At 58.3% G+C, this 6,000-nt stretch overlaps 1 protein-coding gene across 1 annotated transcript in view; it reads left to right on the top strand.

The window, feature by feature from the left end:
- Positions 1 to 1,450: 1,450 nt before the first annotated feature.
- The window catches only part of prima1 (proline rich membrane anchor 1), a 117,750-nt gene continuing 113,200 nt past the window's right edge, over positions 1,451 to 6,000 (top strand). The window contains exon 1 of the mRNA XM_078233208.1: positions 1,451 to 2,161. The gene's annotated coding sequence lies outside the window, so the exon portion shown is untranslated. The remainder of the gene's footprint in view (positions 2,162 to 6,000) is intronic.

The raw sequence follows: 6,000 nt of genomic DNA, 5'->3' as shown, positions 1-6,000 counted from the left end.
CTATTGATCTGTATGGGGGTACAATGCAGCAGTGCATTTCTGATTTTACCAAAATTAGTACTTATTTCAATATGCGAAGCATCTTACAACAGTGCACTGCAAGGAAAGTGCTTGTAACTTGAAAATACTGCAGAAAAATGCAATACTGGAATGAATTAATTTCTCTGTTGCTACCCTTGACATGAATCTATTAAAGACAGCAAACTTACAAAAGGATCAGAGGTAACTGAAGAATTAAGAAACATTAACAGCTACATTATAAGATCTTCCACATATTCACACTCCTATCGTCAGTAGAATCTATTTGGTTCTGAAATGGAATATTGAGATTTGATTAATTGTTTTCTTGGAACAAACATTTTTCCTTCTTCATCATATGATTTGTCTTTTCACATTAAAAGCGGGTGATCATGTTAGGTTCTCGTACTTATTGTCACTAGTGTATAATTCCACAATAATTAGCACAAATCAAGTAATTATTTTTGTTTATTCGAGATGAAAGATTGGAAATTCTAACGACTGGCTTAACTGACTGCCAAAATCAAATAAAGTTGACAATTGCTTAAACTTTCAGTGTCCCCCCACCTGGACTATAAGTTTACCTTCACAAAACTCTGCAAAGTGTATCTCTGTAACCTTTTCAATGTCTAGATCATTGAGATATGTCTCTTAAATTAGAGATCTAAATATATTTTCCTGATTTCCCGTGATGTTGAAAGGATCCGGTGGAGCAGAAGCTTATCTCAGTGATTTGCAAACTACCAAGGTGCAGCGGTGTATGTAATTTATTTGGATAACATGCAGATTTTAACTATTCCCCTGTCAATTGAATCAACTGGGAATCTGATTCCAGATGAGCAAAAAAAAACCTCAATGATATTCAACATTGGATAAACTCTCAGGATTAGATAACTTGCCCTAGCTTCACCGTATGTAGGAACAGTGCCTCACTGAAGAACATGTTGAAGTTTTATGTGTGTGTGTGAGCAATTGTGCTTTGTGGACACTGACAAGCCTACTTGATAGTAAAAAGCATTTTATGAAGATTGTGTTTGTTGTAGTCTTAACTTTGGGGCTTGTCTTCTTATCAATCTGCGATCCATCAAGAGGAAGGGAGGTCCCGAAAGAATTATTGGCACAATGGGAGGTGAAGTAAGTGAACAGTCACGGAACAGATCACTGATGTTAACTTCATAGAACTGGACAGGAGGATATTTTCATTGGAAAATATTGTGCAAATATATATAGCTGCTAATACACTGAAACTCGCACCCAATCTGTGGGTAAGTGTCAATTATTTGTTTTTAAACCAGCTTCATGTTTTCATCTAAGCAGTACAAATCCCAGTTAAATATTTTAAGAGGTGTCAATGTAAGTTGAGAACTTTTTTTTCCTTGAATAACTGAGAGGTGTGTTGGAGAAATAGCAGTTCCTGGTTTAGGGGATCAGCGCATTAGAGTGGGTGCCACAACTTTCCGGGCACATGCACAGAGCCTGGGACTCTGTGACAACTCTGCATCAATCACAATTGATGAATATAATCATACCACAACATGGCGGATATTAGATAACACGCAGGAGGAACCGTGTGTGCACCCTTGCTTGTGACTTCGACCTGGCCGTTGTGCAGACCCAGTGCAATTTCTGCGCGGCTCGAACGTAAGGGCGAAACAAGAACAGAAGAGCCGGAGAGAGGGAAGGAGGGCGGGGAAGTCACTCCCAACACTTCCAGAAATCAGACCCCAAGCCATGGGAGGGGAGGCTACAGCGACACAGCCACCCGAGTCTGCAAACTGATCATTGCAGCGGAGTGAAGGAGCCCAGGCAGTCAGTGGGGACTGTCACACACACACACACACAGGGCAGTGCACAATGGACACGCTACAGCGCTCTGAAAAATTACTGCAGCGTGCCAAGCAGAGGTTAGATTCAGAGGCGAGCTGGAGCGAAATCCTGTGCATGTGTCGATCCAACACGGTGCTACTCACTTCCAGGATGAGCCCGGGTGCAGTGGAGTGATGTGAGACACTCACACACAGACACGTTTGCAGTCGCTCTCGGGACTCTTCGCTCGCACAGTTGAAAAGTGGACAATCTCTCTCTCTGTCTCTCTGCCTCTGAACATTTACAGCGACGGGGGATCCAGCGCGTTGCCAATAAGGTGAAATGGGGGGAAGGGGGGGGGGGAGAAGGATGGGGGGGGGGGGGGTTGTATTTCTTCTTTATATCTGTTACAGCGTCGCTGTTTCTCCACCTGGTCCTTCGCAAGGAGCCACACAAACAAGGTGCCTGGGCGCAAGTGACCAGATTTCCATCCAGATGAGAGAAGCGGGCTGGGCTGGCCAGCGGGCTGCCACTTTCCTCCCCCTCTCTCCCTCTTAGCTGGAGGGGCAAACGGGATTGGATCCAAAAAAAATGCCTTCACAGCGCCCGAGAGTGCCCACTGGGCATCGCCTGTTGCAGCAATCCTCTTAAAGAGGGATTCCTTCATATCCTTTAAAAACTACAGTCTGGGAGAGGATTCCCCCCTCCCCTCCAATCCTATCCCACTCCACCTTCCCCCCTCCATCCCATTCCTCCCTGTGATAACTTTGCATGGCTGAGGACATATTTTCAGCAGGATAGTTTTGTGCTGTGGTCATTGCGACTTTAAGGCAGGTTTGCCCCCTTCTCTCTGTCAGTGTAAACACAAGAGCCAAGTTGTTTCAAACAAGGGACCGACAGCTCTCTCCCCTTTCTCTCTCTCCCCCTCTATTCCCCCTCCCCCTCTATTCCCCCCTCCCCCCTCTATTCCCCCTCCCCCCTCTTTCCCCCTTTTTCTCTCTCTCCCCTTCTCTTCCCTCTCTCCCCCTTTCTCTCTCTCTTCCCCTTTCTCTCTTTCCCCCTTTCTCTCTCTCCCCCTCTCTACCCCTTTTCTCTCTCTGCCAATGTAAACAGAAGCTCCAAGTTGTCTTAAATAAGGGACGAACAGCTCTCTCTTCCTCCCCCTCTCTCCCGTCTCTCTTTCACCCCCTCTCTCCCCGTCTCTCTTCCCGCCCCTCCCCGTCTCTCTTCCCCCCTCCCCGTCTCTCTTCCCCCCTCCCCGTCTCTCTTCCCCCTCCCCGTCTCTCTTCCCCCCTCCCCGTCTCTCTTCCCCCCTCCCCGTCTCTCTTCCCCCCTCCCCGTCTCTCTTCCCCCCTCCCCGTCTCTCTTCCCCCCTCCCCGTCTCTCTTCCCCCCTCCCCGTCTCTCTTCCCCCTCCCCGTCTCTCTTCCCCCTCCCCGTCTCTCTTCCCCCCTCCCCGTCTCTCTTCCCCCCTCCCCGTCTCTCTTCCCCCCTCCCCGTCTCTCTTCCCCCCTCCCCGTCTCTCTTCCCCCCCTCCCCGTCTCTCTTCCCCCCCTCCCCGTCTCTCTTCCCCCCTCCCCGTCTCTCTTCCCCCCTCCCCGTCTCTCTTCCCCCCTCCCCGTCTCTCTTCCCCCCTCCCCGTCTCTCTTCCCCCCTCCCCGTCTCTCTTCCCCCCTCCCCGTCTCTCTTCCCCCCTCCCCGTCTCTCTTCCCCCCTCCCCGTCTCTCTTCCCCCCTCCCCGTCTCTCTTCCCCCCCTCCCCGTCTCTCTTCCCCCCCTCCCCGTCTCTCTTCCCCCCCTCCCCGTCTCTCTTCCCCCCCTCCCCGTCTCTCTTCCCCCCCTCCCCGTCTCTCTTCCCCCCCTCCCCGTCTCTCTTCCCCCCCTCCCCGTCTCTCTTCCCCCCCTCCCCGTCTCTCTTCCCCCCCCTCCCCGTCTCTCTTCCCCCCCTCCCCGTCTCTCTTCCCCCCCCTCCCCGTCTCTCTTCCCCCCCCTCCCCGTCTCTCTTCCCCCCCTCCCCGTCTCTCTTCCCCCCCCTCCCCGTCTCTCTTCCCCCCCCTCCCCGTCTCTCTTCCCCCCCTCCCCGTCTCTCTTCCCCCCCTCCCCGTCTCTCTTCCCCCCCCTCCCCGTCTCTCTTCCCCCCCCTCCCCGTCTCTCTTCCCCCCCCTCCCCGTCTCTCTTCCCCCCCTCCCCGTCTCTCTTCCCCCCCTCCCCGTCTCTCTTCCCCCCCTCCCCGTCTCTCTTCCCCCCCCTCCCCGTCTCTCTTCCCCCCCTCCCCGTCTCTCTTCCCCCCCTCCCCGTCTCTCTTCCCCCCCCTCCCCGTCTCTCTTCCCCCCCCTCCCCGTCTCTCTTCCCCCCCCTCCCCGTCTCTCTTCCCCCCCTCCCCGTCTCTCTTCCCCCCCTCCCCGTCTCTCTTCCCCCCCCTCCCCGTCTCTCTTCCCCCCCCTCCCCGTCTCTCTTCCCCCCCTCCCCGTCTCTCTTCCCCCCCTCCCCGTCTCTCTTCCCCCCCCTCCCCGTCTCTCTTCCCCCCCCTCCCCGTCTCTCTTCCCCCCCTCCCCGTCTCTCTTCCCCCCCTCCCCGTCTCTCTTCCCCCCCTCCCCGTCTCTCTTCCCCCCCTCCCCGTCTCTCTTCCCCCCTCCCCGTCTCTCTTCCCCCCCTCCCCGTCTCTCTTCCCCCCCTCCCCGTCTCTCTTCCCCCCCTCCCCGTCTCTCTTCCCCCCCTCCCCGTCTCTCTTCCCCCCCTCCCCGTCTCTCTTCCCCCCCTCCCCGTCTCTCTTCCCCCCCTCCCCGTCTCTCTTCCCCCCCTCCCCGTCTCTCTTCCCCCCCTCCCCGTCTCTCTTCCCCCCCTCCCCGTCTCTCTTCCCCCCCTCCCCGTCTCTCTTCCCCCCCTCCCCGTCTCTCTTCCCCCCCTCCCCGTCTCTCTTCCCCCCCTCCCCGTCTCTCTTCCCCCCCTCCCCGTCTCTCTTCCCCCCCTCCCCGTCTCTCTTCCCCCCCTCCCCGTCTCTCTTCCCCCCCTCCCCGTCTCTCTTCCCCCCCTCCCCGTCTCTCTTCCCCCCCTCCCCGTCTCTCTTCCCCCCCTCCCCGTCTCTCTTCCCCCCCTCCCCGTCTCTCTTCCCCCCCTCCCCGTCTCTCTTCCCCCCTCCCCGTCTCTCTTCCCCCCCTCCCCGTCTCTCTTCCCCCCTCCCCGTCTCTCTTCCCCCCCTCCCCGTCTCTCTTCCCCCCCTCCCCGTCTCTCTTCCCCCCCTCCCCGTCTCTCTTCCCCCCCTCCCCGTCTCTCTTCCCCCCCTCCCCGTCTCTCTTCCCCCCCTCCCCGTCTCTCTTCCCCCCTCCCCGTCTCTCTTCCCCCCTCCCCGTCTCTCTTCCCCCCTCCCCGTCTCTCTTCCCCCCCTCCCCGTCTCTCTTCCCCCCCTCCCCGTCTCTCTTCCCCCCCTCCCCGTCTCTCTTCCCCCGCTCCCCGTCTCTCTTCCCCCCTCCCCGTCTCTCTTCCCCCGCTCCCCGTCTCTCTTCCCCCGCTCCCCGTCTCTCTTCCCCCGCTCCCCGTCTCTCTTCCCCGCTCCCCGTCTCTCTTCCCCCGCTCCCCGTCTCTCTTCCCCGCTCCCCGTCTCTCTTCCCCCGCTCCCCGTCTCTCTTCCCCCGCTCCCCGTCTCTCTTCCCCCGCTCCCCGTCTCTCTTCCCCCGCTCCCCGTCTCTCTTCCCCCGCTCCCCGTCTCTCTTCCCCCGCTCCCCGTCTCTCTTCCCCCGCTCCCCGTCTCTCTTCCCCCGCTCCCCGTCTCTCTTCCCCCGCTCCCCGTCTCTCTTCCCCCGCTCCCCGTCTCTCTTCCCCCGCTCCCCGTCTCTCTTCCCCCGCTCCCCGTCTCTCTTCCCCCGCTCCCCGTCTCTCTTCCCCCGCTCCCCGTCTCTCTTCCCCCGCTCCCCGTCTCTCTTCCCCCGCTCCCCGTCTCTCTTCCCCCGCTCCCCGTCTCTCTTCCCCCGCTCCCCGTCTCTCTTCCCCCGCTCCCCGTCTCTCTTCCCCCGCTCCCCGTCTCTCTTCCCCCGCTCCCCGTCTCTCTTCCCCCGCTCCCCGTCTCTCTTCCCCCGCTCCCCGTCTCTCTTCCCCCGCTCCCCGTCTCTCTTCCCCCGCTCCCCGTCTCTCTTCCCCCGCTCCCCGTCTCTCTTCCCCCGCTCCCCGTCTCTCTTCCCCCG

The sequence above is a fragment of the Mustelus asterias genome, chromosome 18 (assembly GCF_964213995.1).
Source record: "Mustelus asterias chromosome 18, sMusAst1.hap1.1, whole genome shotgun sequence".
Classification (NCBI taxonomy): Eukaryota; Metazoa; Chordata; class Chondrichthyes; order Carcharhiniformes; family Triakidae; genus Mustelus; species Mustelus asterias.
Note: the sequence above shows the minus strand (reverse complement) of the source record. Positions and strands in the feature narration are given on the sequence as shown.